Source organism: Acanthaster planci, linkage group LG03 (genome assembly GCF_054643075.1).
Source record: "Acanthaster planci isolate LZ-2023a linkage group LG03, COTS_SCS, whole genome shotgun sequence".
NCBI classification, from domain to species: Eukaryota; Metazoa; Echinodermata; class Asteroidea; order Valvatida; family Acanthasteridae; genus Acanthaster; species Acanthaster planci.
Genome location: NC_141779.1, coordinates 1,735,371 through 1,746,755, shown reverse-complemented (window position 1 = coordinate 1,746,755; position 11,385 = coordinate 1,735,371).

Sequence of the window (11,385 nt, the reverse complement as noted above, 5' to 3'; positions counted from 1 at the left end):
GCAACATGTGGCCTTTCAGATGACACCAAGATTGCCAGATTTAAATAATTCTCAGCCCATTTATGCTCGATTATATGAAGCACTATCTGCGTGGGATATGGACCGGTATAGCGCAGACGAAGCCAGAATTCCGCAAAAAAAGAGGCAGTTGGAAAACAACTCGCACTTCCTTTGGCAACTATTTGCCAACTACTGCAAATATGGATAGGAAATTAATATGAATGGATAGAGGAACATAGCACCTTTCAGATGACACCAAGATTGCCAGATTTAGATAATTCTCTGACCTTTTAGGCTCAATTATATGAAGCATTCTCTGCGCAGGATAAAGACCGGTATGGTGCAGACGAAGCCAGAATTCTGCAAAAATATCAGGCAAGTGGACACGAATTTGCAATTCCTTTTGACAATATTTCCCTAACTACTGCAAATATGGATATGAAACTTATATGAATGGATAGAGAACCATGTGGCCTTTCAGATGACACCAAGATTGCCAGATTTAGATAATTCTCAGACCTTTTATACTCGATTATAGGAAGCCTTCTCTGAGCGGGATAAGGACCGGTATAGCGCAGACGAAGCCAGAATTCCGCAAAAATATCAAACAGTCAGGCAAGAACTTGCACTTCCTTTGGCAGATATTTCCCTAACTACTGCAAATATGGATATGAAACTTATACAAATGGACAGGGAAACATGTGGCCTTTTAGATGACACCAAGATTGCCAGGTTTAGATAATTCTCGGACCTTTTATGCTCGATTATAGGAGGCCTTCTCTGCGCGGGATAAGGACCAGTATAGCGTAGACGAAGCCAGAATTCCGAAAAAATATCAAACAGTCCGACAAGAAATTGCACTTCCTTTTAGCAGATATTTCCCTAACTACTGCAAATATGGATATGAAACTTATATGAAGGGACAGGGAAACATGTGACCTTTCAGATCACACCAACACTGCCAGATTTAGATAATTCTCAGACCTTTTATGCTCGATTATATGAAGCAGTCTCTGCGCGGGATGAGGACCGGTATAGCGCGGACGAAGCAAGGATTCCGCAAAAATATCAGGCACTTGGACACGAACTTGCATTTCCTTTGGCAGCTATTTCCCTAACTACTGCAAATATGGATATGAAACTTATATGAATGGATAGGGAAACAAGTAACCTTTCAGATGACACCAAGATTGCCAGTTTTAAATAATTCTCAGACCTTTTTATGATCGATTATATGAAGCAGTCTCTGCGTGGGATATGGACCGGTATAGCGCAGACGAAGCCAGAATTCCGCAAAAAAGGAGGCAGTTGGAAAAGAACTCGCACTTCCTTTGGCAGCTATTTGCCAACTATTGCAAATATGGATATGACATTAATATGATTGGATAGAAGAAGATATCACCTTTCAGATGACACCAAGATTGCCAGGATTAGATAATTCTCTGACCTTTTAGGCTCGATTATATAAAGCATTCTCTGCGCAGGATAAAGACCGGTATGGTGCAGACGAAGCCAGAATTCCGCAAAAATATCAGGTAATTGGACACAAATTTGCAATTCCTTTTGACGATATTTCCCTAACTACTGCAAAGATGGATGTAAAACTTATATGAATGGATAGAGAACAATGTGGCCTTTCAGATGACACCAAGATTGCCAGATTTAGATAATTCTCAGACCTTTTATACTCGATTATACGAAGCCTTCTCTGAGCAGGATAAGAACCGGTATAGCGTAGACGAAGCCAGAATTCCGCAAAGATATCAATCAGTCAGACAAGAACTTGCACTTCCTTTGGACGATATTTCCCTAACTACCGCAAATATGGGTATGAAACTAATATGATTGGACAGGGAAACATGTGGCCTTTCAGAAGACACCAAGATTGGCATATTTAGATAATTCTCGGACCTTTTATGCTCGATTATATGAAGCAGTCTCTGCGTGGGATAAGGACCGGTATAGCGTAGACGAAGCCAAAATTCCGCAAAGATATCAATCAGTCAAACAAGAAATCGCACTTCCTTTGGCAGCTATTTCCCCAACTACCGCAAATATGGATATGAAACTTATATGAATGGATAAGGAAACATGTAACCTTTCAGATGACACCATGTTTGGCAGATTTAAATAATTCTCAGACCTTTTATGATCGATTATATGAAGCAGTCTCTGCGTGGGATATGGACCGGTATAGCGCAGACGAAGCCAGAATTCTGCAAAAAAGGAGGCAATTGGAAAAGAACCCGCACTTCCTTTGGCAGATATTTCCCTAACTACTGCAAATATGGATTTGAGACTTATATGAAGGGACAGGGAAACATGTGACCTTTCAGATCACACCAACACTGCCAGATTTAGATAATTCTCAGACCTCTTATGCTCGATTATATGAAGCAGTCTCTGCGTGGGATGAGGACCAGTATAGCGCAGACGAAGCAAGAATTCCGCAAAAATATCAGGCAAGTGGACACGAACTTGCATTTCCTTTGGACGATATTTCCCTAACTACCGCAAATATGGGTATGAAACTTATATGAATGGACAGGGAAACATGTGGCCTTTCAGAAGACACCAAGATTGGCATATTTAGATAATTCTCGGACCTTTTATACTCAATTATAGGAAGCCTTCTCTGAGCGGGATAAGGACCGGTATAGCGTAGACGAAGCCAGAATTCCGCAAAAATATCAATCAGTCAGACAAGAAATCGCACTTCCTTTGGCAGACATTTCCCTAACTACTGCAAATATGGATATGAAACTTATATGAAGGGACAGGGAAACATGTGACCTTTCAGATGACATTCTCTGCGTGGGATAAGGACCGGTATATTGTAGACGAAGCCAGAATTCTGCAAAAAAAACGAGGCAGCTGGAAAAGAACGTGCACTTCCTTTGGCACCAAAGGAAGTGCAGAAGCCAGAATTCCGCAAAAAAAGGAGGCAGTTCAAAAAGACCTCCAACTTAGTTTGCAGATATTTCCCTAAATACTGCTAACATGGATACGAAACTTTTATGAATGGATAAAAGAACAAATGGCCTTTCAGATGACACCAAGATTGCCAGATTTAGATAATTCTCAGACCTTTTATGCTCGAATATATGAAGCAATCCTTGTGCGGGAAAAGGACCGGTATAGCGCAGACAAAGCAAGGATTCCGCAAAAATATCAGGCAATTGGACACGAACTTGCATTTCCTTTGGCAGCTATTTCCCTAACTACTGCAAATATGGATATGAAACTTATATGAATGGATAGGGAAACATGTAACCTTTCAGATCACAACAAGATTGCCAGATTTAGATAATTCTCAGACCTTTTATGCTCGATTATATGAAGCGTGGAATAAGGACCGGTATATTGCAAACGAAGCCAGAATTCCGCAAAAAAGGAGGCAGTTGGAAAAGAACTTGCACTTCCTTTGGCAGCTATTTCCCTAACTACTGCAAATATGGATATGAAACTTATATGAATGGACAGGGAAACATGTGGCCTTTCAGATGACACCAAGATTGCCAGGTTTAGATAATTCTCGGACCTTTTATGCTCGATTAAAGGAAGCCTTCTCTGCGCGGGATAAGGACCGGTATAGCGCAGACGAAGCCAGAATTCCGCAAAAAAGGAGGCAGTTGGAAAAGAACTCCCACTTCCTTTGGCAGCTATTTGCCAACTACCGCAAATATGGATAGGAAATTAATATGAATCGATAGAGGAACATATTGCTTTTCAGATGACACCAAGATTGACAGGTTTATATAATTTTCGGACCTTTTAGGCTCGATTATATAAAGTATTCTCTGCGCAGGATAAAGACCGGTATGGTGCAGACGAAGCCAGAATTCCGCAAAAATATCAGGCAATTGGACACAAACTTGCATTTTGTTTAGGGCTATTTCCCTAACTACTGCAAATATGGATATGAAATTTATATAAATGGATAGAGCATCATATGGCCTTTCAGATGACACCGAGATTGCCAGATTTAAATAATTCTCAGCCCATTTATGCTCGATTATATGAAGCAGTCTCTGCGTGGGATGAGGACCAGTATAGCGCAGACGAAGCCAGAATTCCGAAAAAAATCAAGCAAGTGGACACGAACTTGCATTTCCTTTGGACGATATTTTCCTAACTACTGCAAATATGGATATGAAACTTATATGAGTGGATAGGGAAACATGTGGCCTTTCAGATCACAACAAGATTGCCAGATTTAGATAATTCTCAGACCTTTTATGATCGATTATATGAAGTAGTTTCTGCGTAGGATATGGACCGGTATAGTGCAGACGAAGCCAGAATTCCGCAAAGATATCAATCACTCAGACAAGAACTTGCACTTCCTTTGGCAGATATATCCCTAACTACTGCAAATATGGATATGAAATTTATATAAATGGATAGAGCAACATATGGCCTTTCAGATGACACCAAGATTGCCAGATTTAAATAATTCTCAGCCCATTTATGCTCGATTATATGAAGCACTATCTGCCTGGGATATGGACCGGTATAGCGCAGACGAAGCCAGAATTCCGCAAAAAAGGAGGCAGTTGGAAAAGAACTCGCACTTCCTTTGGCAGCTATTTGCCAACTACTGCAAATATGGATAGGAAATTAATATGAATCGATAGAGGAACATATTGCCTTTCAGATGAAACCAAGATTGCCGGATTTAGATAATTTTCTGACCTTTTAAGCTTGATTATATAAAGTATTCTCTGCGCACGATAAAGACCGGTATGGTGCAGACGAAGCCAGAATTCCGCAAAAATATCAGGCAATTGGACACGAATTTGCAATTCCTTTTGACGATATTTCCCTAACTACTGCAAATATGGATATGAAACTTATATGAATGGATAGAGAACCATGTGGCCTTTCAGATGACACCAAGATTGCCAGATTTAGATAATTCTCAGACCTTTTATACTCGATTATAGGAAGCCTTCTCTGAGCGGGATAAGGACCAGTATAGCGCAGACGAAGCCAGAATTCCGCAAAGATATCAATCAGTCAGACAAGAACTTGCACTTCCTTTGGCAGATATTTCCCTAACTACTGCAAATATGGATATGAAACTTATATGAATGGATAGAGAACCATGTGGCCTTTCAGATGACACCACGATTGGCATATTTAGATAATTCTCAGACCTTTTATGCTCGAATATATGAAGCAATCCTTGTGCGGGAAAAGGACCGGTATAGCGCAGACAAAGCAAGGATTCCACAAAAATATCAGGCAATTGGACACGAACTTGCATTTCCTTTGGCAGCTTTTTCCCTAACTACTGCAAATATGGATATGAAACTTATATGAATGGATAGGGAAACATGTAACCTTTCAGATCACAACAAGATTGCGATATTTAGATAATTCTCAGACCTTTTATGCTCGATTATATGAAGCGTGGAATAAGGACCGGTATAGTGCAAACGAAGCCAGAATTCCGCAAAAAAGGAGGCAGTTGGAAAAGAACTTGCACTTCCTTTGGCAGATATTTCCCTAACTACTGCAAATAAGGATATGAAACTTATACCAATGGACAGGGAAACATGTGGCCTTTCAGATGACACTAAGATTGCCAGGTTTGGATAATTCTCGGACATTTTATGCTCGATTATAGGAAGCCTTCTCTGCGCGGGATAAGGACCGATATAGCGTAGAAGAAGCCAGAATTCCGCAAAAAAGGAGGCAGTTGGAAAAGAACTCGCACTTCCTTTGGCAGCTATTTGCCAACTACCGCAAATATGGATAGGAAATTAATATGAATCGATAGAGGAACATATTGCCTTTCAGATGACACCAAGATTGCCGGATTTAGATAATTTTCTGACCTTTTAGGCTTGATTATATAAAGTATTCTCTGCGCACGATAAAGACCGGTATGGTGCAGACGAAGTCAGAATTCCGCAAAAATATCAGGCAATTGGACACGAACTTGCATTTTGTTTAGGGCTATTTCCCTAACTACTCCAAATATGGATATGAAATTTATATAAATTAATAGAGCATCATATGGCCTTTCAGATGACACCAAGATTGCCAGATTTAAATAATTCTCAGCCCATTTATGCTCGATTATATGAAGCAGTCTCTGCGTGGGATGAGGACCAGTATAGCGCAGACGAAGCCATAATTCCGAAGAAAATCAAGGAAGTGGACACGAACTTGCATTTCCTTTGAGACGATATTTTCCTAACTACCGCAAATATGGATATGAAACTTTAATGAATGGACAGGGAAACATGTGGCCTTTCAGATGACACCAAGATTGCCAGATTTAGATAATTGTCAGACCTTTTATTATCGATTATATGAAGCAGTCTCTGCGTGGGATATGGACCGGTATAGCGCAGACAAAGCCAGAATTCCGCAAAGATATCAATCACTCAGACAAGAACTTGCACTTCCTTTGGCAGATATATCCCTAACTACTGCAAATATGGATATGAAATTTATATAAATGGATGGAGCAACATATGGCCTTTCAGATGACACCAAGATTGCCAGATTTAAATAATTCTCAGCCCATTTATGCTCGATTATATGAAGCACTATCTGCCTGGGATATGGACCGGTATAGCGCAGACGAAGCCAGAATTCCGCAAAAAAGGAGCCAGTTGGAAAAGAACTCGCACTTCCTTTGGCAGCTATTTGCCAACTACTGCAAACATGGATAGGAAATTAATATGAATCGATAGAAGAACATATTGCCTTTCAGATGACACCAAGATTGCCGGATTTAGATAATTTTCTGACCTTTTAAGCTTGATTATATAAAGTATTCTCTGCGCACGATAAAGACCGGTATGGTGCAGACGAAGCCAGAATTCTGCAAAAATATCAGGCAATTGGACACGAATTTGCAATTCCTTTTGACAATATTTCCCTAACTACTGCAAATATGGATATGAAACTTATATGAATGGATAGAGAACCTAGTGGCCTTTCAGATGACACCAAGATTGCCAGATTTAGATAATTCTCAGACCTTTTATACTCGATTATAGGAAGCCTTCTCTGAGCGGGATAAGGACCGGTATAGCGCAGACGAAGCCAGAATTCCGCAAAGATATCAATCAGTCAGACAAGAACTTGCACTTCCTTTGGCAGATATTTCCCTAACTACTGCAAATATGGATATGAAACTTATATGAATGGATAGAGAACCATGTGGCCTTTCAGATGACACCACGATTGGCATATTTAGATAATTCTCAGACATTTTATGCTCGATTATATGAAGCAGTCTCTGCGTGGGATAAGGACCGGTATAGCGTAGACGAAGCCAAAATTCCGCAAAGATATCAATCAGTCAAACAAGAAATCGCACTTCCTTTGGCAGCTATTTCCCCAACTACCGCAAATATGGATATGAAACTTATATGAATGGATAAGGAAACATGTAACCTTTCAGATGACACCAAGATTGCCAGATTTAAATAATTCTCAGACCTTTTATGATCGATTATATGAAGCAGTCTCTGCGTGGGATATGGACCGGTATAGCGCAGACGAAGCCAGAATTCTGCAAAAAAGGAGGCAATTGGAAAAGAACCCGCACCTCCTTTGGCAGATATATCCCTAACTACTGCAAATATGGATTTGAGACTTATATGAAGGGACAGGGAAACATGTGACCTTTCAGATCACACCAACATTGCCAGATTTAGATAATTCTCAGACCTTTTATGCTCGATTATATGAAGCATTCTCTGCGTGGGATAAGGACCAGTATAGCGCAGACGAAGCCAGAATTCCGCAAAAAAAGGAGGCAGTTGGAAAAGAACTCGCACTTCCTTTGGCAACTATTTGCCAACTACTGCAAATATGGATATGAAATGTATATGAATGGATAGAGAAACATGTGGCCTATCATTTGACACCAAGATTGCAAGATTTAGATAATTATCTGGCCTTTTTTACTCGATTTTAGGAAGCTATTTCTGCGCGGGATAAGGACCGGTATAGCGTACATGAAGCCAGAATTCCGCAAAAATATCAGGCAAGTGGACAAGAATTTGCATTTCTTTTTGAAGATATTTTCCTAACTACTTCAAATATGGATATGAAACTTATATGACGGAAAAGGAAAACATGTGGCCTTTCAGATGACACCCAGATTGCCAGGTTTAGATAATACTCGGCCCTTTTATGCTCGATTATAGGAAGCCTTCTCTGCGCGGGATAAGGACCAGTATAGCGTAGACGAAGCCAGAATTCCGCAAAGATATTAATCAGTCAGACAAGATCTTGCACTTTCTTTTGCAGATATTTTCCTAACTTCTGCAAATATGGATATGAAACTTATATGAATGGACAGGGAAACATGTGCGCTTTCAGATCACACCAACATTGCCAGATTTAGATAATTCTCAGACCTTTTATGCTCGATTATATGAAGCAGTATCTGCGTGGGATAAGGACCAGTATAGCGCAGACGAAGCCAGAATTCCGCAAAAATATCAAACAGTCAGACAAGAACTTGCACTTCCTTTGGCAGATATTTCCCTAACTACTGCAAATATGGATATGAAACTTATACCAATGGACAGGGAAACATGTGGCCTTTTGGATGACACCAATATTGCCAGTTTTAGATAATTCTCGGACCTTTTATGCTCGATTAAAGGAAGCCTTCTCTGCGCGGGATAAGGACCAGTATAGCGTAGACGAAGCCAGAACTCCGGAAAATATCAACCAGTCATACAAGAACTCGCACTTCCTTTGGCAGATATTTCCCTAACTACTGCAAATATGGATATGAAACTTATATGAATGGATAGGAAACATGTAACCTTTCAGATCACACCAAGATTGCCAGATTTAAATAATTCTCAGCCCATTTATGCTCGAATATGTGAAGCAGTATCTGCGCGGGATAAGGACCGGTATAGCGCAGAAGAAGCCAGAATTCCGCAGAAAAGGGGGAAGTTGGAAAAGATCTCGCACTTCCTTTGGCAGATATTTCCCTAACTACTGCAAATATGGATGTGAAACTTATATGAATGGACAGGGAAACATGTGGCCTTTTGGATGACACCAATATTGCCAGTTTTAGATAATTCTCGGACCTTTTATGCTCGATTAAAGGAAGCCTTCTCTGCGCGGGATAAGGACCAGTATAGCGTAGACGAAGCCAGAACTCCGGAAAATATCAACCAGTCATACAAGAACTCGCACTTCCTTTGGCAGATATTTCCCTAACTACTGCAAATATGGATATGAAACTTATATGAATGGATAGGAAACATGTAACCTTTCAGATCACACCAAGATTGCCAGATTTAAATAATTCTCAGCCCATTTATGCTCGAATATGTGAAGCAGTATCTGCGTGGGATATGGACCGGTATAGCGCAGACGAAGCCAGAATTCCGCAAAAAAAGAGGGAGTTGGAAAAGAACTCGCACTTCCTTTGGCAACTATTTGCCAACTACTGCAAATATGGATAGGACATTAATATGAATGGATAGAGGAACATGTGGCCTTTCAGATGACACCAAGATTGCCAGATTTAGATAATTCTCTGACCTTTTATGCTCGATTATATAAAGCATTCTCTGCGCAGGATAAAGACCTGTATGGTGCAGATGAAGCCAGAATTCCGCAAAGATATCAGGCAAGTGGAAACGAATTTGCAATTCCTTTTGACGATATTTCCCTAACTACTGCAAATATGGATATGAACCTTATATGAATGGACAGGGAAACAGGTGCGCTTTCAGATCACACCAACATTGCCAGATTTAGATAATTCTCAGACCTTTCATGCTCGATTATTGGAAGCAGTAACTGCGTGGGATAAGGACCAGTATAGCGCAGACAAAGCCAGAATTCCGCAAAAATATCAAACAGTCAGACAAGAACTTGCACTTCCTTTGGCAAATATTTCCCTAACTACTGCAAATATGGATATGAAACTTATATGAATGGATAGGGAAACATGTAACCTTTCAGATCACACCAAGATTGCCAGATTTAGATAATTCTCAGACCTTTTATGATTGAATATATGAAGCAGTCTCTGCGTTGGATATGGACCGATATAGTGCAGACGAAGCAAGAATTCTGCAAAAAAGGAGGCAGTTGGACACGAACTTGCATTTCCTTTGGACGATATTTCCCTAACTACCGCGAATATGGATATGAAACTTATATGAATGGATAAGGAAACATGTGGCCTTTCAGATCCACCAAGATTGCCAGATTTAGATAATTCTCAGACCTTTTATACTCGATTATATGAAGCATTCTCTGCGTGGAATAAGGACCGGTATATTGCAGACGAAGCCAGAATTCCTCAAAAAAAGGAGGCAGTTGGAAAAGAACTCGCACTTCCTTTGGCAGCTATTTGCCAACTACTGCAAATATGGATAGGAAATTAATATCAATGAATAGAGGAACATATCGCCTTTCAGATGACACCAAGATTGCCAGATTTAGATGATTCTCTGACCTTTTAGGCTCGATCATATAAAGCATTCTCTGCACAGGATAAAGACCGGTATGGTGCAGACGAAGCCAGACTTCCGCAAAAATATACCTTCAAATAGGGAAATGAAACTTATATGACGGGACAGGGAAATATGTGGCCTTTCAGATGACACCAAGATTGCCAGGTTTAGATAATTCTCAGACCTTTTATACTCGATTATAGGAAGCATTCTCTGCGCGGGATAAGGACCGGTATAGCGTAGACGAAGCCAGAATTCCGAAAAGATATTAATCAGTCAGACAAGAACTTGCACTTCCTTTGGCAGATATTTACCTAACTTCTGCAAATATGGATATAATTCTTATATGAATGGACAGGGAAACATGTGCGCTTTCAGATCACACCAACATTGCCAGATTTAGATAATTCTCAGACCTTTTATGCTCGATTATATGAAGCAGTATCTGCGTGGGATAAGGACCAGTATAGCGCAGACGAAGCCAGAATTCCGCAAAAATATCAAACAGTCAGACAAGAACTTGCACTTCCTTTGGCAGATATTTCCCTAACTACTGCAAATATGGATATGAAACTTATACCAATGGACAGGGAAACATGTGGCCTTTTGGATGACACCAAGATTGCCAGTTTTAGATAATTCTCGGACCTTTTATGCTCGATTAAAGGAAGCCTTCTCTGCACGGGATAAGGACCAGTATAGCGTAGACAAAGCCAGAATTCCGGAAAAATATCAACCAGTTAGACAAGAAATCGCACTTCCTTCGGCAGATATTTCCCTAACTACTGCAAATATGGATATGAAACTTATACCAATGGACAGGGAAACGTGGCCTTTCAGATGACACCAAGATTGCCAGATTTAGATAATTCTCAGACCTTTTATACTCGAATATGTGAAGCAGTATCTGCGTGGGATA